This window comes from Dermacentor albipictus, chromosome 4 (assembly GCF_038994185.2).
Source record: "Dermacentor albipictus isolate Rhodes 1998 colony chromosome 4, USDA_Dalb.pri_finalv2, whole genome shotgun sequence".
Lineage (NCBI taxonomy): Eukaryota > Metazoa > Arthropoda > Arachnida > Ixodida > Ixodidae > Dermacentor > Dermacentor albipictus.
The window spans coordinates 21637632-21664783 of NC_091824.1; the positions used below are offsets into that span (position 1 = coordinate 21637632).

Sequence of the window (27152 nt, forward strand, 5' to 3'; positions counted from 1 at the left end):
CCCATTTCGATGTGAACGTGCTCTCGTCCGTAAAAATGACATTTTTCCACTCTTCCACTGTCCAGGAACGATGCTCCTATGCAAACAGCAGCCTCTTGGTCCTGTTTTCTGCAGAGATTAAGGGCTTAATCGTCGCCACACAACTATGAAGGCCACCCATGTGAAGGCGCTCGCGCACCACTTGTGTGCTGGCTGCGAGTCCCAGGTCGTTCCCTATTTCTTTTGCCGTCATCTTCGGGTTTTGTTTCGCCGCTTCGACTATACGCTCGTCGTCAGAGTCGGTCGTCACCTTCGGTCGGTGTCCTCTGGGCAGATTTGTCAAGCGAGAATCCGTCTTCAAAGCCCGCACAATCCTGCTCACCGACGAGCGGGGGCGTCCGGTCATGTCGGCTATTTGCTGCTGCGGCAAACCTGCTGAAGACAGAGTCACAATCTGCATCCGTTCCGATATGGGTATGCCTGGCATTGCTGCTCGCGTCTGAAACGGAGGCGCGTCTTGTGTTCGCCATATATAACTTCCAGTGGCTCGGATTCTGCTGATGTCAGTACGACCAACAATGCCGAGAGTTATCATTTCGAGGCTGAAATAAAGAAGGCTGTTTCTCGTCGGCTACTCCGCAGGTGTTCGCACGAAATAAGCTAATCTTTTGTGCAGATGTTTATCATATTTACGTACGCACGTAAGGCGCAATCTCGTAGGTGAATCCCGTGTCTTGCTTGCACAGCATGCATGCTGCATCGCCAAAGCGCGTGTAAAGAGAGCGTCGTCTGCTAGCGCAGGTGCGCACCGTCGAGACATTTCGGTCGGCACACGAAGGCGCGCAAGCCTTGCAGCGCCACACTGGCAGTGTGTTAAACCACAGGCAGGCTCGTTGACGACCGGAAGGAGCAATGCTGTTCCGCAGATGTTCTCCCCCTCGCGCTATACCACAATGCATCACGTTGGTTCCATGAGCGTCCACGTGCGGCGCTGCGTGTAGCGACGGCCACGCGCTCCGAATCAACGTTCTTAACCTGAACATCGCCCCCGAGGGCTCCGCGGTCGCTACGCATGCGTGAGCTGAAAGAAGGTAAGAGAGGAGAACAACTCTTTCTTGTAGGATGTGACGTCACATTGTTGCTTGTTTTTACTTTTTTGAAAAAGCTACTCTCGAACGTAGATTAGCCATTGCCGCCGTGTCGGCTGCAAGACGTTCTGCGCGCGCTTATGGCGCGCTTTTGTGCGTGTCGAAAGCGTATAACGTGCGCGATATTCGTGCGAGCGCAGTTTGACTTGAGCAATCGTGGGCTTGGACTCCGTGAGATTTGCTTTCGTCATATGCGAGTTAGGGGCTTGCCGACAGGTAAACCGCCGCTGTACTTAAGTGAATACCTTGTTTTTCGTGGTCCTGAAATAAATGGCGCGTCGCTGCGATGGCGACTTCAATCGAGTGCGGTAATTGCTGCGCATTACGGGCGATTTAATTGCACAATACGTTCTGCATTATCGGTGTAGGCAGAGAAAACTTATCCTGTGAGCCTTACTTCCGTCAGTCAGTCGGTTACATGTTTCGCTCTTTTCCAGTGCACATTCCTTGATATCCACTAACGATCGAGCTGCTTCAAATATCGAAGTGTCTATTCATCGTGCAGATGTTTTTTTATTATTATTAACACAACTGGCGACGAGCAGCAGAGTTACAGCCGTGAGTTTTCCTTTCGAGCAAACCTTTTCAAATTGAAGTTTTCGCTCATGTTCGCAAGATAGCAAATTTAAGTGTTATACTCGCCGCTGTATTTTTTGATTCCATGGGACCTAGATTTAAGCTGCCTCAGGTTGAGGTTGTATTAACGCACACAGAGGCTTTTAGAAAAATAGTAATGCAGTGGGCCAGTTTATTTGAAATGGTGCTATTTGTGAAATTGATATTTCCCCTAGTCATGCTCAACAACTTACTGGTCAGATGCTTGAACTTCTGAAGAAGTATTTGCAATGTTTCCCTTCCAAATCAGCATTGTAACCAACGCTTTTCAGAAGTATGAGTTTGAACTCATGGCAGTGCCCCTGCAGCACTGCCGTGAGTTCAAATTCAAATTGTGCCCACCGGCTGTCTATCCATGTGCCACTAGAAAGTACAAAGAATTCATTTCTGAATTGTCGCAACATTTCTTTTTCATTCCATCTTTAAGGAATTTGTTTACTTCTTTTCCTGGTCATTGTGGACTTGCACACATTGAAGGTTGGGATAGTTTGGCAAAAGCATTGCATAGTGGGCCTGTAGGTTTTTTTTTTGTATTTAGCGCATTGCCCTTCTGACTGGCCAAATTGTGACCCCTTCTGCCTGTTGGGCTTCAAATATTGTAGAAAATGGTGTGAGCAGCCTGGAGTGCACCTGAAAAGTAATGCTAGTTTGTGCATGATCATGTTGTTGCTGCTGGGAAGATGACATCTTAGGCACATATTTTTCATACTATTAACACAAATGTTTCCATCTTAATCCCTTTGTGGCTCAATCGTAGTAGACCTGTTCGTTTTTCAGTTACTTTGTTGTTTATTTTTGTTACATATCAGTATTATGTACTATCAAGTTAGTGGGAATATAAAGCTATTTGATGTTGTATTCATGGGGAATCCTAGCTGATCCTTCGTCATGGGTTTGTGCCATATGTCACAGGCAACAGTCATTCTAGTCTCTGCTTGTGGTAAAAGTATCCCAAAGCCTATTTTGCACGCTTGCAGATGAGTTGAGATTTAGACATCAATGCCAGCTCACAAAGCATCTTATACGGCAATCAGCCAGCCACCTCCGCAGATGGAGAATTCTGCATTTTCCAATCGTATTGTTTCTGTTGTCCTTGGCAGAGATGTTGATTGTATACAGAGGGAATATATTGTAGGACAATAAAAACTTGTGATTACAAGGGCCATATATGGTGGAAATTATAGTAGACTATGACCAGCATCAGTGCAAGCCCTGCGGTATCTAAAAAATTAGTAATGTGCTGGTTTTCATATGCTACAGCTGCTATGTGCATTAAGCTCACAACTCCCTTTTTGGGAACATCACCCAGGAATGCCCACTCCTAACACTCTGTCACATGCACTTTGACAGCATCTGCTTTGATCTACTTGATTGCATATCAGTAAAGATGGGTCTAGTTCACTAAAGACTGACAATGCTGCATTCGAATGGAACCAAACCGTTCTCAAAAAGTTCTTGAAACCAGCCAAGCAGGTTTTCGAGAACTTTAATCTGGCAAAATGACAAAAAGAAAGTTATTTGAAATAAGTGATGCAATGCTGATGAGGTTTGGGCAAGCATTTCAAGGTGATTGGCCTTCATTATCTCTAGTAATATTGAACCTGCCAAATTGGCGAAGATCTTGAATGAATTCTTCACAAGGCCCAACTATTTTGTTGCTGCCCTATATTGTCTCTATAGGAAGAGTGCATACCAAAAATCTTGTGGCTTCCTGTTATAACACCCTATAACTTCCTTAGACGTAGGGCCATTTGATATTCACCAATATATACTTACACAGGATTTAGATGATGCCTTTAAAGATGTGTCCCTCATGCTTACATGTAAAGGAGCACTGACATTAAACTTTTGGACTGGACTTTTTTATATTAATCTGGTTCTACATGGCAACTTTTATGACTATACCATGCCACTGAAAGCTGAGTGTGCTTTGAGGGATTCTTAATGCGTGCTAAGACTTGCTTCACTACATAAATTTTCTTATGACTCTTTTCAAACATCTAAGTTAAAATTAATTTAATTCTAGTGTTCTATAAGTCACAACCACGATACGATTACGAGGCATGCCATAGTTGCGGACTCCGGCTTAACTTTAATCGCCTGAGGTTTTTAAAATGCACCCACTCCACAGTGTGCACCAAGACAGAAAGGAAAGACCAATGTTGTGCTGCATAGTGGTCCTAACATGCTCAGTTTTCAATGACCTAATAATGGCATGGCTTACTTATGAACTGCAGCATGCATCATTTGTTTGTGACCTACCATGCAATGTTGTCACCAGGTTATGGGGCCACACTGCCTTTGGCACATGTTTAAATGTTTGCATTAAGGATATATTTGTTGCACATAGAAGAAATTTGAAGTTTCGTAGTGTAATTGACTGAATGACAGCTACACATGCATAAGAAAAAAAATTATGCCAGGACTAGTTAAACTCTGCAGTGTTTGAGCTTGACCAATTCTTGTGATTTTACACATTTTGGATGACTGCAGGTCATTCATTACAGTTATACCAGCTTTTGTACTTTCTAGACATGCTTTTTGCCCTAGTTTTATACAGTGATCATAGATAGCCACACCACACCATGTTGGTAGAAGAATTCAGAATTTTAGTAAAATGGGGTTGCTCCATGTTGAGGTGCACAGGTGCACCAGCATGTCATAGTAAATGGAAGCCAGAAGCAGCAGCATTTTAAGGTATTGTGCCGCACCATGTAAAGTCAGATTATTGTGCCCCACTTCACTCGCTGGCAGAACCTGCTGGTGAAGCATTCTGAGGAAGCTTTCGAGGTATGCTGCACTTTTTCCAAAACAGTGTCCGAGGCGGCCATCTATTTTGCCTACAGGACGAAAAGTCCCTGGCCAGGAGTGCATCAAACATACGGAAATAGCTGTCAATTGCACTGCTGAACTTCTAGATATTTATAGTTTTGCCCTCAGTTTGCAGAACACAGCAATGCTATAGCAAGCAGCGTGGAGAAAGCTGTTTCGGGGCTCAACCACGGCATAGCCAGCACTGCATGTGCATACTATACACAAACATGAGGTTTTAGCAGCAATACTTAAGAGGAAGCTTTAGCTCAGGTGCTCCTATCTAAATACATGTAAAAAGAGAATTGATTTTTCTCGGCAACCACTGCAACGAATTTGATGAGGTTTGTTGCATTTAAAAGAAAAGCTTAAAATCTAGTGAATGTTGGTTCCGAATTTTCGATTTAGGTCATTAATTTTTTATTAAATATTGGCAGAAATTGAAAATTTCCAAGATACGAAGCTATCAAGTTTACAACTCTAACTGACAATGATGAAGGATAATACAATTCTGTGAATTGCATCTAATAGTACATCTAAAGCGGACAAAATTGATGTACACATGAATATAAAAAATTTTAGCAATATGGAAATACAACTTTTGCAGAACCCTTGTAACCAACGTAACAAATTCACGTAAGATGTAAAATGACCTATCGAATTTGTCCGCTTTGAACGATCTAATGTATGCTGTTTACCGAACCGCGATGTCTGTTCTTGATGCAGACCTATAAATTTGTAAACGTGCTTCTATTTTTTTTTCAAACGGTCGAATATTTGAAAATCTTTTTAACAAAATTCAGGCCCTAAATCGAAATTCCACTTCCAACAGTCACTAGAATTTAACTTTCTTTCTCAAATGCAACAAATTTCATTAAAATCAGTCCAGGTGTAGTCTCAGAAAAACATTTTTGCGTTTTACATGTATTTGAATAGGCCGCGTCGAAGATGGGCCCGAGCTAAGGCTTCCTCTTAACAGCAAATGGTATTTGTACTTCACTCTGTCTAACATTGCCAGGCTTTAAAATAGATGAGGTCACTCTCTTTCATTTGATGTGTTTATACAAAAAAGTGTGTATGCATGGTAGGGGTTAAGGCTCCTTGGTCAAGCCAAAAAATCCTTCCTGACATGATGAAGTGAACCCTTGTGCATTTCAGTCTGCAGTCGCTCACTGCACTTTCAAAAGCGCAATCAGCACAGAGAGCACAGGAAAACACACAAGCAATAGTTCAGCAATTTATTTGAAACAAATAAAACTTTCTTTTACAGAATGACCACATTCCAAAAAAGCAACCACATACTATGCAGATAATACAGCCAACTTATGTTAAGTGGACAGCTGTTAATGTGTCCTGCCTTTATATGTGCAAATGTTTCAAGTCTCAAAATGTGCCCCTACTTTGCAACTTGTCCTTGGAACGATGGATGATTTCAAATGCTAAATTTAGCACCACTGCCACACTGATAGAAGAAAACTACATATTAAAATGACAAGTCCTTGTAGAACAGAAAAGGGTGTACAGTAAACTTCCAATAATCCGACTCTCGTTAATTTCATTTTTCAGTTAATTCGGTCCTGGCCGGTGCCCATGCATTTCTATGGGCCTAAACATTCAGTATTTTGATCCTAAAACTGGCATTCGCCATATAATGCGAACTTGACCAGACCCCAATAACGACCCCTTTTAGTGGCAACGTCTGCCTGAGCAGAGCTTAGGGGACAGTGAATGTGTTATACAAACGCTATCTCCTGCCTGAAATGCTTATTTTTGACCCAGCTGAGAAAGATTTTTAAGCTGTAACGGTAGCTGACAATGTCTGATTGTAGTACGTATCTGATTCTAACGAACAGTTTTTGTTTTCCAAGGACATTGTGCCGAAAATTGCCTAGCTGTACAATCAAGTGCGAAACTAAAACCATGTTTGTAGCATTCATATGCTTCACGTTAGAAGAGTTAACTGCTGGGCTAGTTGGTGATCTTGCATACTGAAATGATTTTGCGCCAAAAATCAACACACACATGAAAGACGACACCACAGGCGCCCATGGTGTCGTCGTCTTTCTTGTGTGTGTTGTTCTTTGGCGCGAAATCTTTTCAGTATATGCTTTACCGCTTATCATGGCTGTAATACAGCGAAGCTGACTTTAGAAAGTTGGCTGGCATACTAAAAAATCAGGTATGCATAGGTTTCCACTTTGGTTTGGAGTTGTCATTTCTACTTTAGTTTTATACTTTGGACAAATAGAAAGTTGATGCATGTTCGTTTCAGAGGCAAATTGCGCAAGCACATACTGCCAAATGAATCAACGGTGTTTCAGCAGGTTTTTGCATCTTAATTCGACCCGTCAGTCTCGTCAGGGTAGAATTAATGGAAGTTGACTGTAGAAATCGCGCGATGAAGCACAAAGAAAGTTACCTTGCTCAGGTAGTGAAAAAGCAAAGAAAAAGTGCTTCACACAACATCCACCGATGTTCTGTTGCAGATGCAAAAGCTGCCTCGCTTATCTTGAACAGAATAAATTCCTTTCGAAGACAAAATAAAGAAAACAGAAAGAAGTCATCAAGGCATTCCACATCTATCTTATTCAGTCTTTACAGTGTTGCTACATCACCATTTCCTGAGCCTCCTATGCCAAAAAAGGTTGTTGTCAAAAATAAAATGACCTGATTCCCATGTTTTTCACCATCCAAGCAGTGTTTACTGTCAATTATTACTGCTTTTTGTAACCTCACCTGTGATTACTGTATGTTAACACTGAGCTATATGATAAGCTTAGTAAAAGTTGAAAAAGTATACTGAATGTTTATTTCTGTTTTTTTAGACATAAGGAGGGGTGCTTAAAAGTGAGCCGCATTTGCAAAATGCTTGCGTAAACAGCAACTACCCCGGTCATGTCCTAATTGTGGCCATGTTGTCCCTGCAAACTTATTAATCTCATCCGCCCACCTAACTTGCTGCCGCCCCCTGCTACGCTTCCCCTCTCTTGGAATCCAGTCCATAAACCTTAATGACCATCGATTATCTTCCCTCCTCATTACGTGCCCTGCCCATTTTTCTTGATTTCAACTAAGATATCATTAACTCGCGTTTGTTCCCTCACCCAATCTGTTCTCATCTTATCCCCTTAATGTTACACCCATCATTCTTCTTCTTTCCATAGCTCGTTGCGCTGTCTTCAATTTAAGTAGAACCCATTTCGTAAGCCTCCAGGTTTCTGCCCTGTGCGTGAGTACTAGTAAGACACAGCTGTTTCACACTTTCCTCTTGAGGGATAATGGCAACCTGCTGTTCATGATCCAAGAATGCCTGCCAAACGCACCCCAGCCCATTCTTATTCTTCAAATTATTTCAGTCTCATGATCCGGATCCGCAGTCACTACCTGCCCTAAGTAGATGTATTCCCCTTACCACTTCCAGTGCCTCCCTACCTATCGTAAACTGCTGTTCTCTTCCGAGACTGTTAAACATTATTTTAGTTTTCTGCAGACTAATTTTTAGACCTACCATTCTGCTTTGCCTCTCCAGGTCAGTGAGCATGCATTGCAATTGGTCCTCTGAGTTACTAAGCAAGGCAATATCATCAGCAAATCGCAAGTTACTAAGGTATTCTCCATTAACTCTTATCCCCAATTCTTCCCAATCCAGGTCTCTGAATACCTCCTGTAGACACGCCGTCAATAGCATAGGAGAGTTCGTATCTCCCTGCCTGACGCCCTTCTTTATTGGGATTTTGTTGCTTTCTTTATGGAGGACTACGGTGGCTGTGGAGCCGCTGTAGATATCTTGCAGTATTTTTACATAAGGCTCGTCTACACCCCGATTCCATAATGACTGCTGAGGTTTTTACTCAATCAAACGCTTTCTCGTAATCAATGAAAGCTATGTATAAGGGTTGGTTTCTTAATTAGGTCTTTCATCTCCTGCTATAACTTACCGGTATCCTGTCTAACGAAGTTACAACCGACTTCTATTGCACACTCCTTAATGATGCCCATAAGATTTTCGTTCATTGCTTCAACACTGAGGAGGGTCTCTTCCTGAGTTAAAGCCCAATACCTCTTCCGCAGCCTGATCCGAAATTCCTCTACTTTCCCTCTTACCGCTAACTCATTGATCGGCTTCTTATGTACCAGTTTTTTCCATTCCCTCCTTTAGTCTAGGCTAATTCGAGATATTACCATCCTATGGTCACTGTAGCGCACCTTGCCGAGCATGTCCACATCTTGTATGATGCCACGGTTAGCGCAGGGTATGAGGTCTACTTCATTTCTAGTCTCGCCATTCGGGCTCCTCCAAGTCCACTTTCGGTTATCCCACTTGCGGAAGAAGGTATTCATTGTCCGCAAATTATTCCATTCTGCAAACTCTACTATACTGATGGGCGACTTCAATGCCAGGGTAGGCAAGAAGCAGGCTGGAGAAAGGTATCTTGTTTTGACTTTATCCATCGCCGATTCCACGTCTTCATAGAAGCTTTCGACTTGCTGGTCACTGGATGTAGGCGGCTAGACATGTACGGCCTTCAATTTGTACCTCTTCTTAAGTTTTACAACAAGACCTGCTACCCTCTCGTTAATGCTATACAATTCCTGTATGTTACCAGCTATATCCTTATTAATCAGGAATCCAACTCCTGGTTCTCGTCTCTCCGCTAAGCCCCGGTGGCACAGGATGTGCCTGCTTTTTAGCGCTGTATATGCTTCATTTGTCCTCCCAACCTCACTGAGCTCTATTATATCCCGTTTAATGCCCGCTAATTCCTCCAATAGCACTGCTAGACTCGCCTCACTAGAGAACGTTCTAGCGTTAAACGTTGCCAGGTTCAGATTCCAATGGTGGCCTGTCCGGATCCAGAGATTATTAGCACCCTCTGTGGCGTCACAGGTCTGACCGCCGCTGTGGTCAGTTGCTTCGCAGCTGCTGGGGACCGAGGGCCGGGGTTTGATTGTTCTATTCATATAGGAGGTTGTGGCCAATCCTGCTCTGGTAAGGGAGTGCATTACCAGTTCTGGTCACTGGGGTCAGGCCACCAGGCCTGTTTATACAACTGTATCAACATGGATTTTTTTTATCCGGTGGAAAATTGAGTGGCACCCGGAGAGAGAGAGAAAGAAGTTTAATGACACGAAATGCCGAGAGGTCGGCCTGAGGTATATTCCTCTAGCCAGCTACTCGGCATTGGGGGAAGGGGAAGAGGGAAAGAAAGAGGGAAGAAAGAGGTGCATGATGGGTGACGATGACGATAGAAGGAAGATGTAGAACATATGGCAAGCAATTTGGCATGCTCAAAGTCTGCAATCCAGGCCCGTAATTTTTAAAAAGTTCGGTAATGCCTTGATCGCCTTGAAACTCGACTGAGCGTCTGGCCAAGGGCCTAAAATAACGTCCTCCGACAACGGTGCGCTGTCGAGACGCGTAAGGTCCTTGACCTACCTATCACGCTCTTCCACAAACTTAGGGCAGTCACAAAGCACATGACCTATAGTCTCAGTCACATTGCACACCTCACAGTGTGGAGACTCGGTGCATCGCATGAGGTCCACGTATCCGCGCGTAAACGCTACCCCCAGCCTTAGTCTGTGCAGAAGACTGGCACAGCTTCGTTGAATTATCGGTGGTAGCCTAAAATTCATGGTGGGGTCCAATCTCTGGAGTCGTCTGTGGCGATTATCCGGATTGTCCCAGTGCTTTGCTGTCAATTTTCGGATGACACTGGAGAGGAGACAGTTGGCGTCCGCTCTTGAAAAAGGAATTGAAAGCAGTGACTCTCGTTCTTCGAGTGCTTTCTTCGCTTCGGCATCGGCCAGTTCGTTGCCCTGTATACCGCAGTGACTAGGAATCCACTGAAATGTGATCTGGTGGCCGTTTTCTTGCGCTAAAGTGTAGAGCTCGGCAGTTTGAAGAGCCAACACTCTGTAAGCGCTTTCTTTCAACACCACTCTAAGTAGTTGAAGAGCCGATTTTGCGTCTCAAAACTGTCCATATTTGAGGAGGCTGCCGCGCAATATATTGAACGGCCTCTCTTAGTGCCACTAATTCCGTAGATGTTGTAGTCGTCTTGTTATGCAGACGAAACCGTCGAATGACTTGATGCGCAGGCACGACAAAAGCCGCACCAGACGCATACGACGAGACTGAGCCGTCTGTATACACGCTCACCGAGGAGTCATATTCTTTCGACATATATTCAAGTGTTAAATGTCTGAGGCCGATGGTAGGTATTCGCGATTTTTTAGAAATTCCGGGAATAGATAGACGTACTGGTATTTTGGACATTACCCATGGGGGCATATGTGGAAGGTCAGCCGGGGCAAAGTATGCTGGCACCTGGATTTGAACCACAGTCCTTCTGCACGTGAGGCGGATGCTCTACCTTTACGCTATCGCTGTATCGGGGCGCAAGTAGTAAGTAATTATACGGGAAGCGTTTTATTTACTGTAATTGGAGGATTGGAGTAGATTAGTTTGACCACTCAAACAGTGGGACTGGTCCAACTGTCAGAATTCTGACAAGTTATAAGGACTGGAATCGCATAACCACAACTCTGAAGGAATGGAGTGGGAATAGAATGGAGCACCCCCACTCTGCAATTCTGCACCATGCCGTTAGATCCTGTTCTTGGGCAATGCCAGCACAGCTCTAGAATCACAAAGACGACCGCACTACCAGGGCAAAACACATAGAAGGCCTGTCAGCTGCCGCATGATCACGTGCTGCCAACGAGCAATCCTGCACATCCTATATATATATATATATACACAGTGCACAGACTGGTACCCTAGGTAGGGGCTAGGACTCGCAAAAACTATAGTGTACTCCACAACTGTGACGAGTACCAGGCCACCAAACTCCTTGCCCTGTGCACGTTGCTGTCTATCTTCATGAGCCTAGATCCTGATGCAACCACTGGTGCCACACTGCTATTTTCAAAGGCCACCACTAGGTAAAGTGCCAGGGCCCGCCCAGGCCAGGGGTCATCGGCTTGGTCCAATACACAAAAGACAGTAAACTTTGAATTGACAGGACTACAAATTGGATTAGTAAATTTTTAACTAACGCGAACCAATTTGTAACTACTAATGAATTTTCTTCTCCGTGATTGCTAGTAAGATCCGGTGTGCCACGAAGCTCTGTATTGGGACCAATTTTATTCCACCAAAAACATGGCTCCACACATTGTTTGAAAACATGTGAGTGCATATGCTTGTATCGGACAGCGAGAATAAGTAAGAGTCGGTAAGCAATGTCAAATACATGCAATCTGGCTTACAAAACAAAAGAAACTGGTCACTATTTAGTAATAGTTTTCTTTTGTGTGAAACAACTGCACCCTTGAAAAGTTCCTCATTCTACAAAAGTTCATATAGTGAAATATAGAAATATTTGGATGCATTTGAGTTGTCACCTGGCCCAGGGAACTTCTAGTGGCGGTCTGTCTCGATCTCTCAATTCCTGGCACTCCCCAATATTGTCACGTGGGCAGCAAAACTGTGATTAATGAAACGAGCGTTTTATTGGGCGAACTTGTGCCCTCAAAAACAGGCTACACTCAAAGAAGGATGGTAGCGGCGAACACGATCGGTGGTCATCGAAAATCTGATGAGCGGGTCAAGCGCATCGGCTATTATACATCTGTCGTCGAATGTTCCAGAGCAATCGCTGGGACCCGCGTGCCTTTCACAAAGTTTCACATTATTCACGTCGCGCACACATGCATTTAGATAACACAAGTTGCAGTGAAAGACAGTGGATGGAACCTATCGATAACTTCCAGAAACTTCTTTTACATGCAGGCAATTATTTCCTTGAGAATCTCCTCTTGCAGTGCAGGAGCTGCGAAAGCAAAAGCTGCCTGCCTCATCTGGAACAGAATAAATTCCTTTCGAAGGCAAGCTCAAAAGCAGAAAGAGAAGTCATCAAAGCATTCCACATCGCTAAAATTTGTGAGAACTAAGTTAGCTCACCTTCTTGATACCTATCAAGGAAAGAAATAGAATTCTTAGATGGGCACCTTGGGACTCTACTGCACTCTTAATGCACAGGTGGCCTTGCTATTTTTCATATCTGCCTCTTGCACAATTTCTTTGCGAATGTTTTTTGTTTTGCCATTTTGAAGAACCTTATAAACTCTCTGCCTTCACCAAACAAAGCCAGTCGGAAGTCTATACTTTGCGCATGCATCTATGCTTTTGTTCATGTCCTGTCTTCCTCACACAGTTTAAAATTTTGCTGAAGCTACAAGCTGACTAACCCAACAACATGCCTTACTTCAGTGTCCAGCTGGGCTTGTTGGTAAAGCTACACAATGCCAGCTCAAGTGACCACCGTGTGTGTCTGCTCTTCCGTGTTTGCATGTGGCTCAGCCTTGATTGCATGTGTAGTTTCAGTACTAGCTACCATATTTTAACTACTAATATAACTTCCATCTTCAACTTCCAGCTAGACAGAGTACCTCATACTACATTCTGAACATTGCTGCAGTCAAGAAGGATTTCTGTCTAATGCGCTGGCCTCTACCACCAAATGCCTGAAAAATTAAGAAACATTATGTAGATTCCAGACACAGTCGGGATTTATGTTGCAGGTAAATGGCTATGTAGCGTTGGTTTGGGTTCTTCCAAACATTGCAGTGTTGACCAATGTGTTTGTGTATGGCGAGTGATTGCATATATGACACAAGCTTTGTGAGGAGAGTATGAATGCAAAGGCATGGTTTCTTTGCCTCTTTCCTAACACTGTTGTGGCAGCTGTTTTGACGAGTGGAAAACTTGGCTTATGCAGTATGCGCAAATGGGCACGTGCCTATTCTAGGCCCATCTCATAGAATAGATATGTGTCGCTGCGACACAAGTATACAAGCCTTACATGTAGTATTAAGATAAGTGTCATATGTCTCTGTGCATACACCTCTTGTCAACGTTCTTCACTAAACAAGCACATGTCACCTTCATCCTCACTGCACAGAGAACAGCTATAGGTGATAAGGTGGCTTCCCTGCATAACATGCCTGTGACATCTGCTACTGCTAGCTTGCCAACGCAAATACGCTTTCCATCATTTGGATTGCAACAATGCATTAAATATGAATGTTTCATAGATTCTCATTAACCACTTTTAACATGTATGTTGGATCTACACAATTCCTTTTTGTACTCCAGTGAAGAAACATTACAGCATAAAGGTACAGTGTCCATGTTGTGCTAGCTGCTACAGTGAGGGGGACTTGGAAATGTGAGCGAATCCCGAAGGTGGTGCATTCTAACAAAGCACCTCGAAGTCCAGCTACAAAGGAAGAATGGGAGAAACTGACATGCTCACAGTTTGATAAGCAACTTGTATATGCACACATGCTCTGACATGTATTATGCACTGTTATACGCGTGCCACTATCCCATACACACAGCAATGCATTGGAGAGCAAGAAGTATGTGCACGACAGTGGTCAAATGGCTAGAGTGTCAGGTTGTTATGCTGGGAAACAGGTTCGGGGTCACTGTAACATATTTTTGTTTTCAATGCAGAAGACCGAAACGAGTCGGGACGTAAAATTGCCTACTGCAAAGTGCTTGGTATGAAAAAATAATTATTTGCATTAAAAATGCCCAAATCTAGCGCATGCAAGTGTGCATTCCCACATACCTGAAACGTTTTGAGGTGCAGCACATTGCAAGTGCAGTGGCTTTGCCACAAGGTTGACGTGTATAACAGTAAAGAGCATAGCAACAATGGTAGCTTTTCCACATAACCAAGGTGCATTGCGGTGCAGCACATTGCAACTGCTGTGGCTTCTACACAAAGCTAATGTGCATAATGCTGCAGCATGATGGAGCATGTTTTTAACAGACACAACATAGAGGCTCTTTACATGTACATCAATGATTTTATGAGCAGCTAAAGTGGTTGTGAATGTTGCAACGATAATGTTTTTGTTTTCACTTTTCAGACTGCAGAATGCAGATTTCTACATTATACTAGGGCAAATAAGTAGCTTTTTTATTTTCTATGTCTTTTAAGCAGTGTGGTGTTATCGCGACCACAGTATATTAGAGAAAATATGAAAATTTAGTATAATACAACTAATAAGCTTTGCTTCTAGTATCACTGAAAATCATATCAAGAAGCTTGGAGAACTGTCTCCTACTGAGTGCACATAAAAAGCATTTCGAAATGGTGGGCTCAAAACACTGAAACTTCAGTCACAGGCTGCATTCTTAGTCTTCCCCCAAATATAGGTCATGACCCTGAGACAGCATACATCAGATTCAGCTTGCAGTTGTGAAGTGGCTTGGGAAGTTCACAAATAGATCTGAAATTATTTTAAAGTTCAGGCTATAGCTTGTATGTGCAGTTGTGCCTGCTCATAGCACAACTGGTGCTGTATAGCATACTCGTGATAAAAACAGTTCCCCAACAGAAAGGCACTCCTTTTTGTGCAACTTCCGTGACTGTCTATTAGACAGTCACGAGAGCACGAAAAGGGTTTGAGACTTTTAAGACCAATTTCCTTGAGGCAAAGTTTCGCATGGAGCCAGTTTGGTCACAAGTTATTCCTACTCACACGTCTGTTTTCTTTTTTTTTTCATTTAGTTTCAGGTCCACCTAAATTATTGCCATCATGACAGTCTTCACATAATATGGTAGCATCAATGGTTGTGTTAATCATTCGAGCATCGAAATCTAAAAGTTTGCAGCAGTGTAAAAGGACAGGAGGACAACGGAAAAGAGGAGAAGTATCACATTTTAACATTAGTGGGTTGCAGTGCAACAGAAATAGGCAAGCACTAATTGAGCAACGAGACCACTGGACACAGGAAATGCAGATTTAGTTGAAACACAGCAGCCTGTAAGGAAGAGATGGAACATTAATTCTTTGCGAAGCTTAGTCTGCATCACTATTTTGTATGCCATCGGTGATCATGAACATGCCAGAGGCAAAGCATACTGTTATGGGGATGTTGGAAGTATAGAAAGACTGTATTTACAATATAATGCCGCGAGAACTTGGTCACATTCACAACAGTGATGGAGAAAATCAACGACGTCTGTTGCACAACTATAGTCGGCAACACCTTTGTTATCACGTAGCGTGTCATGTAATCAGTAGCGACGGCAATCGACTTGTTAACTCTAGTCGTCGGAAAAGTGCCAGGCAAGTCAAGGCCTAAGCGAGAGAACGGTTCGGAAGGAACTTCAACTGGATGAAGTCATCCGACAGGTGGTCGGGGAGGTTTCTCTCGGTGCTGACACAATTCACAAGTTGCGACATAAGAGTGCAGTAAGCAGTAGAGACCCAGCCAGAAGAACCGGTGTCGTACGTGATCGTATGTACGCAAAACTCCAAGGTGTCCCGCTGTCGGTGCATCGTGACGTTCAAGAACAGATTGCAGATGACAAGGAGGGACAAGGAGCAACTCAGGGCCATCAGCGTTGATAGTGCTGTGGTAGAGGATGCCGTTGTGCGGCACGCACATGCGGCATGTGCCGTCAGTGCTGCTGGAGTGATTGTATTCCGGCGATGATGGGCTGTAAGGACTCGTCGCGTTGTTCGCCGTGCATGTCAGTCATGTCAGTGAATGCCATCACGCAGGTCATCGGATCATGCGTAGAAGGATTAAGTGGATCCACGGGGTGACGAGAGGCAGCCAGTGTCCTTTTGGAGGCATCCAGTCTTGTAAGTGACAATAAATGAAAATTCCTGGAGCCACAAAGCCCAGCGACCAAGCCGCCCTGTCGGGTCCCGGAGGGAAGACAGCTGGCAGAGTGCATGGTGGTCTGTAACGATCGAAAATGTGCAGCCGTACAAATATGGCCGGAACGTGACGATAGCCCAAACTAAAGCGAAGCACTCCCACTTGGTGATGGGGTAATTTCTCTCGGCAGGTGACAGCAGGCAGCTGGCATAAGCTATCACGCACTCGGTACCCTTGTGTTGTTGATCGAGAACAGCGCCGATGCCGTGACCGCTTGCACCAGTGTGGACTTCGGTCAGTGCAGATGGATCAAAGTGGGCAAGTATGGGAGGGGTGGTCAGAAACCCGATGAGAGCGGCAAAAGCGTGAGCCTGCTCTGGGCCCCGTGAGAATGGCGTGTTCTCCTTTAGAAGATCTGTTAAAGGCTGAGCAATGTTGGCAAAGTTTTTGACGAAACGGCGAAAGTAAGAACACAGGCCGACGAAGCAGCGCACGTCAGAAGCAGAATGTGGCACAGGGAAACTGCGTATGGCACGAACTTTTTCCGAATCTGGTTGAACACCGGATGTGTCAATGAGGTGTGCCAACACTGTAATCTGACGACGCCCAGATTGACACTTCGTGGAATTCAGTTGGAAGACTGCTTTTAAGAAGACCGCAATAATGGCAGCGAGTCGGGTAAGTCGGCTGCCGAACATGGGAGAAAAAACAACAGCTTCGTCAAGGTAACAAAAACAGGTGGTCCATATGTAGCCTCGCAGAAGAGAGTCCATCAGACGTTCAAATGTCGCTGGAGCATTGCATAGGCCAAAGGGCATGACTTTGAACTGATATAAGCCATCCGGCATGATGACAGCTGTCTTCTCCAACCATTTCATCAACTGAAATCTGCCAGTAGCTGGATCGAAGATCGATGGACGATAAGTATTTAGCACTGTGCAAGCAGTCCAAGGCGTCATCAATGCATGGTAGTGAGTAGACATCTTTTCGTGTGATCCCATTTAAGTGGCAATAATTGACGCAAAAATGCCAGGCACCATCTTTCTTTTTTCACACGGACGAAGCCCAAGGGCTGGCTGATGGCTCGATGACCCCCTTGCGGAGCGTTTTGCCCACCTCTGGTTGGATGACTCGATGTTCATGCGATGCACGATAGGGACGCCGACAAATAGGATTTGTGTCTCCAGTGTTTATACGGTAGTGAACAACAGATGTTCGGCCTGAAGGCCTGCAGCCAAAATCAAAGATGCCATTGTACGATTCAAGCAGGAGACGTATGTCCCTGGCCTGTGTAGAGGTGAGGTTAAGTGCAGTCATTTTTGCAAAGTCATCCGTTAATGAACCAGAGCTGGGAGCTGCAATTGGCACTAATAAACCCTTCTCAGAATGCAGACTCTCAACATCAAATTCAGAACCACTAGAAACGCTGTCCAAGAAAATGCTGGCTGGAATCACTTCAGGGCACAGGCTGAAATTAAGAAGTGGTAAAACGATGTCATTATTAGTAACCGTGACTGGTTCAAAGCACATCGATGATGGGGCAAAGAACATATTCACCATCAGGAACCTGTGGCTGGGCGGTCAAAGTGACGTAAGTAACTGCATCGGGTGACAAACGCACATCGTGAAGTGAGCACAAGTGCGGGGAGGCGGTGCTCGGAGCATCAGCTAGTTGAGGCAGTTCTAACTGAAGAACGCCGGTCATTAAGTCGATGAGAGCAGAATGAGTGGATAAAAAGTCAAATCCAAGGATAACGTTATGAGGGAAGACGATCACAGCAAAGAGAACAGAACTAGGGCGGCCAGCTATACTTGCAGTACACATTCCAAGAACAACCAGCATGCCACCGTCAGTCATATGAAGCACTCGGGCAGCTGCTGGGGTGAGGAACTTCTTTAAACGTCTACACGGGCTAGCACTCATCACAGATATGTGGGCTCCACTGTTGATGAGTGCTTGGACAGCTATGCTGTCTATTTTAACGCCAATTACACTTATTCCTGTGGGCATAGACAGAGGATTTGCTGCAGCATTAGGCAATGCAGCACCACCTCCGAGGGCTGCATTTCTTAGTTTTACGAACGGGTGTGGCCAAATGCCACAGGGGACGAAAGGCGACATGGCTGCAGCGAACAGGAAGATGGGCAACATGTTTGCGGTGAACGAGACTGGTGTACGTGCGACGATGGTGAGCAACTGTACCACATGTTCCTAGCAGAGTTGGCGCTGTTAGATTCAGCGGTGGGCGAAACATTTTCATCAAAACGGCTCAGGTCGGTCGGCGTGCGAAGTGTTAAGGGCGACGAGCTGCGACAGTATCAGGCGACATGACCAATGCGGCGACAGATGAAACATATCGGCTGGTCGTCTGCAGTTGTCCACTCAGTCGGGTTGCGATAACACGGACAGAAGCGTCGGGATGGAGCAAAAATAGTAGAAGGGTATTTGTTAGCTCTGGTGTTGGCAAGAGCACAGACAGAACATAAACCAATGTTTTCAAGTTCCTGGTGAATGATAGCTTGTGAGAAGGGGACTGAAAATGTAGCATCAGGGATACGCGAACAGAAATGCAGGCGCCATCACATCCAGTTCATGTCAACGATTCACACCACGTCCTCCGATGGCGGTGCGTGCTGCTGTGTGAGTTGATCTTCACATGTCTGCATTGCAGCAGTATTAGGAAGTCTGGCGAATGGTTGCAAGACTCATCGGCTTTTGGCCTGCTGGAATTCTCAGCACTCTTTAAAGATAACATCAACTGTAGGGCAGCTTTTGCACATGAGCAGATTAAAGGCGTCGTCAGCAATGCCCTTAAGCACATGCCCGACCTTCTCAGCTTCTGTTATGTTGTGATCGGGTTTGCTTTACGACAAAGTGCCAGCATGTCCTGGATGTACAAGAGACAGGACTCCATGGGGGATTGGGCACAGGAGGCCAGTTCCTGTTTTGCATCAATTTTACGGCCGGCTGGTTTGCCAAACAACTCTGTCAACTTCTCTTTGCGTTGGTCCCAGCTTGTTAGCTCATCTTCGTGGTTTTCGTACCACACTTTTGCCATGCCTCTTAGGTAGAACAACAGGTTAACTAGCATATGCGTAGGGTCCCATCTGTTGATTCCACTCATGCGCTCGTACATAGCCACCGACTCTTCAACATCGGCGCCATCGGTACCGCAGAAAGTTCCAGGATCCTTATTTATCACCGCCGCTACTGCGTTGGGGTTATAAATAAGGATCCTGGAAGTTTTTGCGGTACCGATGGCGCCGATGTTGAAAAGTGGGTGGCTATGTACAAATGCATAAACTCGGACATGCGAGAAATCGTCAGCGCGTCTCTACGGGACTGCACGGTAGTCGAGGCTGAAGAAGCGGCCGTCGCTCTAGCAGCAGCGGAGGGCTATCGGACTAGGTGGTTTTTAACAATACTAACCAACTCCCAAACAGCATGCCGAAACTACATGTTAGGCAGAATAGGTCACAGAGCGCTCCACATACTTCGCTCTGAAGATCACCACACACAAAACCCAGAAAAAGAACAACCAATTAGACACACGATAGTGTGGACGCCGGGTCACACGGACGTGGAAGGCAACCGTGAGGTTGACAGGGTAGCTCGAGAATACACAGCATACCGAGCACCCTCCACCAATGACCTCGAGGAAACTGAGCCAGTCCCCAGAGAATACTCGGCTATCCTAAACCACTATAAGGGCAGCAGGAAGCGGTACCCCCCACTGCATAGGTCTCTCACTAGAGAGGACTCCATAGCTTGGAGGCTGCTACAGACGGGTGCATATACGAACTTACACACTCAGTAAAATACAACCCACACAGTACACTGACAAATGCCCATGGTGCCAGGAAACACCCACGCTCTACCGTATAACGTGGGCCTGCCAGAAAACAAACGCGGCACCAAACCTGAGTGCGGAGCAATGGAAAGGAATGCTCTCTAGCGACTGTCAGGACATCCAACTAGGGCTGATCCGACGGGCCCAGCTGGCAGCGGCATCCAGCGGAGCCCTGGACTAGAGGCAGAGGGTTATTGCTAAAAAGATGGAAGACACCATTTGACTCCGCGAAATTCATTAAATTTTTCTAGAGCTCAATAAACGTTTTTGCTCCTTTTCCAGGATCCTTGGGTTGCACAACCACAACCTTGGCTATGCCCAATGACAAGGGACAGCAAGATGCTACTTTATGCCCAGATGTCACCTCTTATGACATTTCAAGGCAGCGAGGCTGAGACTGCACTGTATTCAGCGGCACTGACAACCATGATGTAGAGGACTGACTTTCCCCCTATGTACAACACATCAGCAGAATAAGAACAAGGAAATGCCCCACACAGGTGCGTGGCACTAAACTGGACGCACTACCTGCTGTATGCAAGAGAGAATTAGGAAGAATGAGCTTCCCATTACTCCTGAGCACCTACCTACAACTGTTTTTATGGGCACAGCATTGAAGCTGCAATTGAGGTAATGCCTAACACCACATGAAATACAAAGCACAATACGTCAACACAGAGAAACCAAAACAACTGCACACACAACTTCTCACCAAAATAGACACGTCTGCTTTATGTTGCATCTGAGCTGAAACGGGAGAATCCCAAACTCTGTGTCACATAACATCTGAAAGAATCAGCTGCTATGAGAGAACCAGTGAGATTAATCTGGCGTGCTATGCATGCACCTGTAGCCTAATGGGTAAAGAATTGGGCTGCTGCACTAAGGACCCAGACTAACGACCCACCATCAGGCACGTTACTATTATTGAGCCTATCTGACTGGATGTACGAAGAAGCCAGGAGACGGATCATGGTAATGCTTTGCACAAGAGACAACGAAGCTGAACCCACGTTTTCTGCCTTGTGCTTGCAATGCTCTACCAAGTGAGCTTCAATGGCAGTTGTCCCGATGTCAATTTTCTTGGATAGCTGCGCATGTGTACTAAGCATAGCCCTAAGAGTGCTGGGCAGCAGCACTCACAGTCATGATGGCAGATGTTAAGTATCCTTTAAAACACCCATACTACAAAGTACATGATCTTAGAAGCTGGCAAGTGGCTAATAAACACTCGTTTTCTACCATGAGGAACCAAGGCAGCCGAAATCAAAACATTTGTAGCTTATGAGCGAGAAAAATCAGGGGAGTCACGCAGCTCAATTTTTTGTTTATAACAAGCATATGATGGCAACAGACTATGAAGCAACAATGACTATATAGAAAAATGGGTTAGAGCTGACGACAATCATTGGCAGCTCACACTATAATGCTTTCTCTACAATGTATTGTCTCAAGACATCTGGCAGCAAAAATCTTCTGGATTCTTCTACTATGTCTTTTGCAACTGAAATTTTAAATGTGTGTAATACTTCACGGCAACTTAGAACACTTACATGGTTAAGCATCTCCATACCTTAAATTTGTGGACCAGTTTTGTCACCTTTCTAGAACAATAACTCCCTGGTGTCATACATCACTCAAACCACTACTAATTAAATCTACCTTTAGATAAGCAGTACCTGCATTAGATGCAGCAGCATACCCTTTTAGCAAATGCATATACATACCACGCTCAGACTGAGCAAACCAAACAAACCAACAGCGACCAGTACTTGTGTCCATTTGTCTTCAACGAGGCAGAGACAGGCCAGGTCTCAATAAACACAACAAATATAAGGTGCAGGCAGAGGAAATAAGCAGAAGCTGTAAAGACAGCAGTAAAGTGAAACAAATTAGACAAATTTGCACACAGTCAGCGATCTGGGCCGAGGACAATTCACAACGTTACTGCCACAATTAGAAGCAAATGCTCCTCATGCAACAAGAAAAAACACGTTTTAGCTGTAAACAGCACGAGTGCGTGGAGTTGGTTGATATTCTAAAAACAGCACAGACAACAATTAAAGCAGACACACTACTTGTGTCATCTGCCTTCTTGCTGTTTTTTAAATATCGGTCACAGTTGCAAAGCTACGCACAATATCTATGAACGAAAGCAACGGACGTGCATATAAAGCTTGGTGAGCCGATTCATACTCATATTTGTTTAATTTTGAAAGTTCCAGTAAAAGCGATAGTAGCAGCAGCAGTAAAGTGGGTTCGTTTACCATCTCGCTCACAACGTACGCATTGTATGATTTAACTCGACGGCTCGCAAAGGGGCTACTAAGAAGCTTTAAGTGAAGGAAATACGCTTTCGTTATCTCACTGCAACGAATGAAAGCCTCTGACGCCCATACCGCGGTCAGCAGTGAGAAAGTTAATTAAATGCAGCAATGCGCTGCATGGGTAAATAAGAAGGGCATAGCGTAGTCATCCTATAGAGATGGAGAAAAATAGACTTAAGAACGCGATAAACATCATAGGACGACATCCACGTGAGAAAATGTTCCAAAAGCCAGGGGAACTCATGCTTCAAAGTGTTGTTTACACTGGCTTTACTCAACAAAGTATAACAAAAACATAGACGTTTCGCCACCTATGCGGGTGGCATCGTCAGTACATAATGGCAACAAATGAGAAATACATTCTATTTATCTATGAAAGTGCCGTAAACATCCGGCAGGGGGCCACGGTTAGAGTTACATGAAGATTGATTACGACGGATGAACCATGATTCTACGAACTTTCTTGGGCCCCATCGGTGTTCCCGTGCTAGTGTGGTTACATTGTTAAAATCAAACGTGTGTCCCTTTGATAAACAATGATCAACCAATTCTGTCTTGGCACGTGTAGCATGGGTGGCTTTCGTAGCATCTCTTAGATGTTCCTTGATACGGGTGCGACGTCGCCGCCCTGTCTCGCCAATGTAGCTGGCATCACAGTCCGAGCAGTTGACCTTGTAGATGACACCACTTTGTTCGTCCGGAGGTGTGCGGTCCTTTGGCTTCGGGAACACGTTTGCCAACGTGTACGAGGGTTTAAACACAGTTCGAACACCTAAAGGCCGTAAAGCCCTGCGCACTGCTTCTGATACACCGCGGACATATGGAATGCACACAAAGGAAGCTGGCCTTTCGGCCTTGCTCTCACGAGGTTTTTGCATGCGGCGCTGCGTATCATTGACAAAATGCTCAGGGTAACTCCGCTTATGCAAAAGAGTGGCCACATTCGTTAATTCTTGCTCCCTCAAAGTTTGCGTTGACGAGAGCGCATCGCAACGAGACAGGAGAGTGCGTACCACGGCATGTTTGTGTTCTATAGGGTGGTGAGAGTCAAAACTCAGCACACTCCCGCTATCGCAAGATTTGCGATATACGGCTGTCTCCACCGAACCTCCTTCGCTCCGTTGTACCAGCACGTCTAGAAAGGCTAGGCTGCCACTATTCTCCGTCTCACATGTAAATTGAATGGCATGATGGACGGCATTAAGCGCCTCATGCATGGCACGGCACTTTCATAGATAAATAGGATGTATTTCTCATTTGTTGCCATTATGTACTGACGATGCCACCCGCATAGGTGGCGAAACGTCTATGTTTTTGTTATACTTTGTTGAGTAAAGCCAGTGTAAACAACACTTTGAAGCACGACATCCACGCTAGTTGAGTGCATGCATTTCTGGCGCGTGGAAGATGTCGCTGTTTTTTTTTTTTTGTTAATTTTTTTACATCGGTGCAACGCGTAGGAACTGCAGTGTTGAAGGCACGAACGAATAAATTATACTGCGATCACTGCGGGACCTGCGACAACCGTTTCGTGTTCCTTCGAATTTCGAGATCACATCGACCACAGCTCGAATGCGCAACCGGTTTTTTACGTGTCAGCAAGAGAACGGGTAATCGCACAACACTTACCGTTGCTCCAAGTACGTCGCGGTAGCACCAGCAGCTGGGCAACAAATGTCATCAAGCCCTGGCCCACCGTAGTGTCCGCAACTTGAAGCTTCTATAAGCATTCGCCAAAAGGCTAGAAGGAAAACCTTCTAGCCTCTGTACCACAGCCATACGAACGCGCGCGAACGAGACGCAAGCCATGCGTCTGAGTTCGAGGGTAGGTATTTCGAAAAAGCAAAAACAAGCAACACTGTGACGTCACATCCGGTAAAGTCAATTTGTCCTCCTTTCTCACCTTCTCTCAGCTAACGCATGCGCAGAGACCACGGAGCACTCGGGGGCGATGTTCAGGTACGTTCTTAGACATACTTCAGTTTCGCAGCTCCCTATGCGAGCCCATTGGCCGACGTGGCCGAAACGGGTGTCACTGAAACTACCGGCGCTGCAGTCGCGTCTTTCGTCATGCGCTGCGCATCGTCTGCTCCTGCTGCGACGCGTCGTTTGCACCAACAGGCCTGTAAGCGCTTATCCGTCGGTAAATGTAGTTTAGATACGCAGTCTGAGTTTTGTGACAAACCTGCCGCGCGTAAGTAACGGGGACTTCATGGTGTCTGTGCACTATCAGCGCTGCAGTGACGTATCTCTCACGCAGCGCGCATCGTCTACTCCTGCGATGTCATCTCTGTGGTGGGTCGTTTTCCCCAACTGGCCTGTGCCGTTTGCTCTTTGACGACTGTGTTTTGGCTACCTGAACAATATTTTATGCCAAGGACCTTTGAATGACATGTCTAGCTAGTCTTTAGAAGCTGCAACTACACCGCAAATGAGAGGTCGTGCACTGCGATTCCACTTTTCAACCAACTTTTTCCCTATAAAAGCGCCACGGTGCTCCATTCAGCGGGGGCTTTGTTTTTTGCTGCTTATTTTTAAGATGTGTATTCATTAAAGACGGCGAGCGCCTGTGCAGACGTAGGGACATTAATGCACCACGCCCAGCAGTCGCTTGAGACAACGCTGTGGTGAATTGATCCACCCCCGTCAACGCTTCTTCGCCTAACAAATTTAATTGACACATGTATTTTTTATAGTTGTCCGCGGATATTATGGGACGTGCAAATGAGTTGGAAGTGATCTGTGAGCAGTGAAAAGGACGAAGTTATAAATACTATAAACATATTTATGTCAAAGCTTAATTCATTTTCTTTTTGACGAACAAAACAAACAACAAATACAATGACACTTTTTATTTACTTTGTGCACAAAAAAGTGATTTTGAGCTACTTTTGCTCAAAACAATTTTTCCCTCTTTCTGGCTGCTTGCACCTGCTCTGTCAGCGAGTTATCGACGCCAATCAGCACAGGTTATATATGAAATAAACTACGCTAGCTCACCTGTCCATATTTATGCTTGAGCAAATGGTCGCGTACACACTTCAGGGCATGTGACACATCACACAGGAAATAAAGGTACGCGCGCTCAGGCAGGCATGTATGTGGAATCTTGTGAGAAGGTGAGGTTACGCTGCCGCTGATTCCCATCTGCTGCCACACCGAGCGATTGTTCCCAGCTCCGTCACTGACTACGGCGATCACCATATATAGCACCATGTTTATGCAATTGCATTACATCTTGCAACACCAGCTGTGCTAAAATACTGCCAGGCACAGCACCTTTCGTGGCAAAGCTAGGTGGCAATCGGTTGCACCCAGCTCTCCAGAAGTGGTACGAACATCAGCACGAGCGCATGATCTGCAAGTTGGTCAGTTCCTTCATTTGAAATACCACCGTAGTCCACAAAACCATTAAGTTTGAAGGTTGACTTGTTGAAATTGTACGCCTGGCGCAACTTAATTTCATCCAAAATCAGTGTGCTGAATTTCTTCCCATCTGCTCTGTTGCCCAGCTGTTTTCCAACAGCTTCCATGCAGAGAGGATTGAAACCATACTTGCATGGTATTCCTTTCAGAATTTGTATGAGACGGCTCACGGAGGGCAAGGGCAGCATATTCATGCTCGAGGGCTCAGAAGCCAGTCCGCATTGTACCGCGCGCCACACGGAGACTTTGCTTTCAACAGTTTAAACGATGTCATAAATGCAAGGAAGTTCGGCCAACGCTTCCTCGATTCTGTTATCGGGCATTTCAGAAAGCCTTCTTCAGAGGCAAAATTTCATTATTTTGCTTTTGATGCGCAGCAGCCGCCCTAAGCAGCCTCTTCTTCACATTGCGTAGTTTCTGATATTGAGCGTTGCGCTCGGAGCCTCAATGCTCAGTCGAAGTTTCCTCTGTAGACGGAGACAACGCGCGCAGACTAGTTGCTTTGTAAGTACATTGCACTGCTTGTGGTACATATTATCTGATGTCACCGTGTCACGCTGCCTGCTTTCACGCCCGCACACATGTTCAAGCTCTCTGCTCCTCTCAGGATTCTTTCCACATTTGCAATGCTAGTCGCAGCTCGAAATAGCCTCTTGTAAATTTTGCTGTAGCCGTTTATGCAGCAAGTACCATCCTCTTCAAGTACAACAGTTTTCATTACTCACAGATGCCTGGCTACCAGTTGCCTCATATAAAATATTCCGCATCGCTTCTGTGTTGCGTCGTCCTCAACAATTTCGAACTTCCAGAGCGTAGAAGGCAGTGTCATGTTCGTGAGCTCGTTGAGCACCAAGTGTCTAGCGCACATTTCTCAACTTCCTTCTTCCAAGCCCAACAGCAGGTTTGGATTACGTTGAAGCGCTATCACTACAAGCTTCGCCCAATGTACTTGCCGGCACTTGCGCTCGTTCTTTTGGTGGACGTCGCTTTCGCTTCACATTTTTTGGCTTTGAGATGTGCTCAGGCAGCCCAGGAAAGAGCCGAAGAAGTGGGCCGGGAACAAGCATCCATTTCCCGCGAGGAATCAATATTTCCTTGTTACCCATGACATGCTTGTAGTATTTCAAACTGTCGCCGTCCTCAAAGTGGAGTTCACACACTTTTGATTTGTTTATGAGGCATTTGTCTTTTCGCTGTAGCATGCGTTCCCAACTTTTAAACTCTCCAGCGTCTTGCGGCGGGTCGAAAACATGGTGACCAGCGGCATCGTGTCTTAGGCTGCTGGTGCAGCCGGGGGCAA

At 45.3% G+C, this 27152-nt stretch overlaps 2 long non-coding RNA genes across 4 annotated transcripts; one reads left to right on the plus strand and one right to left on the minus strand.

The window, feature by feature from the left end:
- The first annotated feature begins 1216 nt into the window (after positions 1-1216).
- Positions 1217-20955, plus strand: LOC139059036 (uncharacterized). Of its 2 annotated transcripts, XR_011513826.1 has the most exons (4): positions 1217-1343; positions 1565-1685; positions 12998-13142; positions 20382-20955. It is a non-coding gene; the product is annotated as an uncharacterized lncRNA (long non-coding RNA). The 2 variants fall into 2 exon arrangements; XR_011513827.1 differs by lacking the exon at positions 1565-1685 and having other exon boundaries at positions 20382-20954.
- Positions 12323-24195, minus strand: LOC139059035 (uncharacterized). 2 transcript variants are annotated; one of them, XR_011513824.1, is made up of 3 exons: positions 24056-24195; positions 21827-21962; positions 12323-12419 (listed from the first exon to the last, which is right to left on the minus strand). It is a non-coding gene; the product is annotated as an uncharacterized lncRNA (long non-coding RNA). The 2 variants fall into 2 exon arrangements; XR_011513825.1 differs by lacking the exon at positions 12323-12419 and adding an exon at positions 13980-14864.
- Between the last annotated feature and the right edge of the window lie 2957 nt (positions 24196-27152).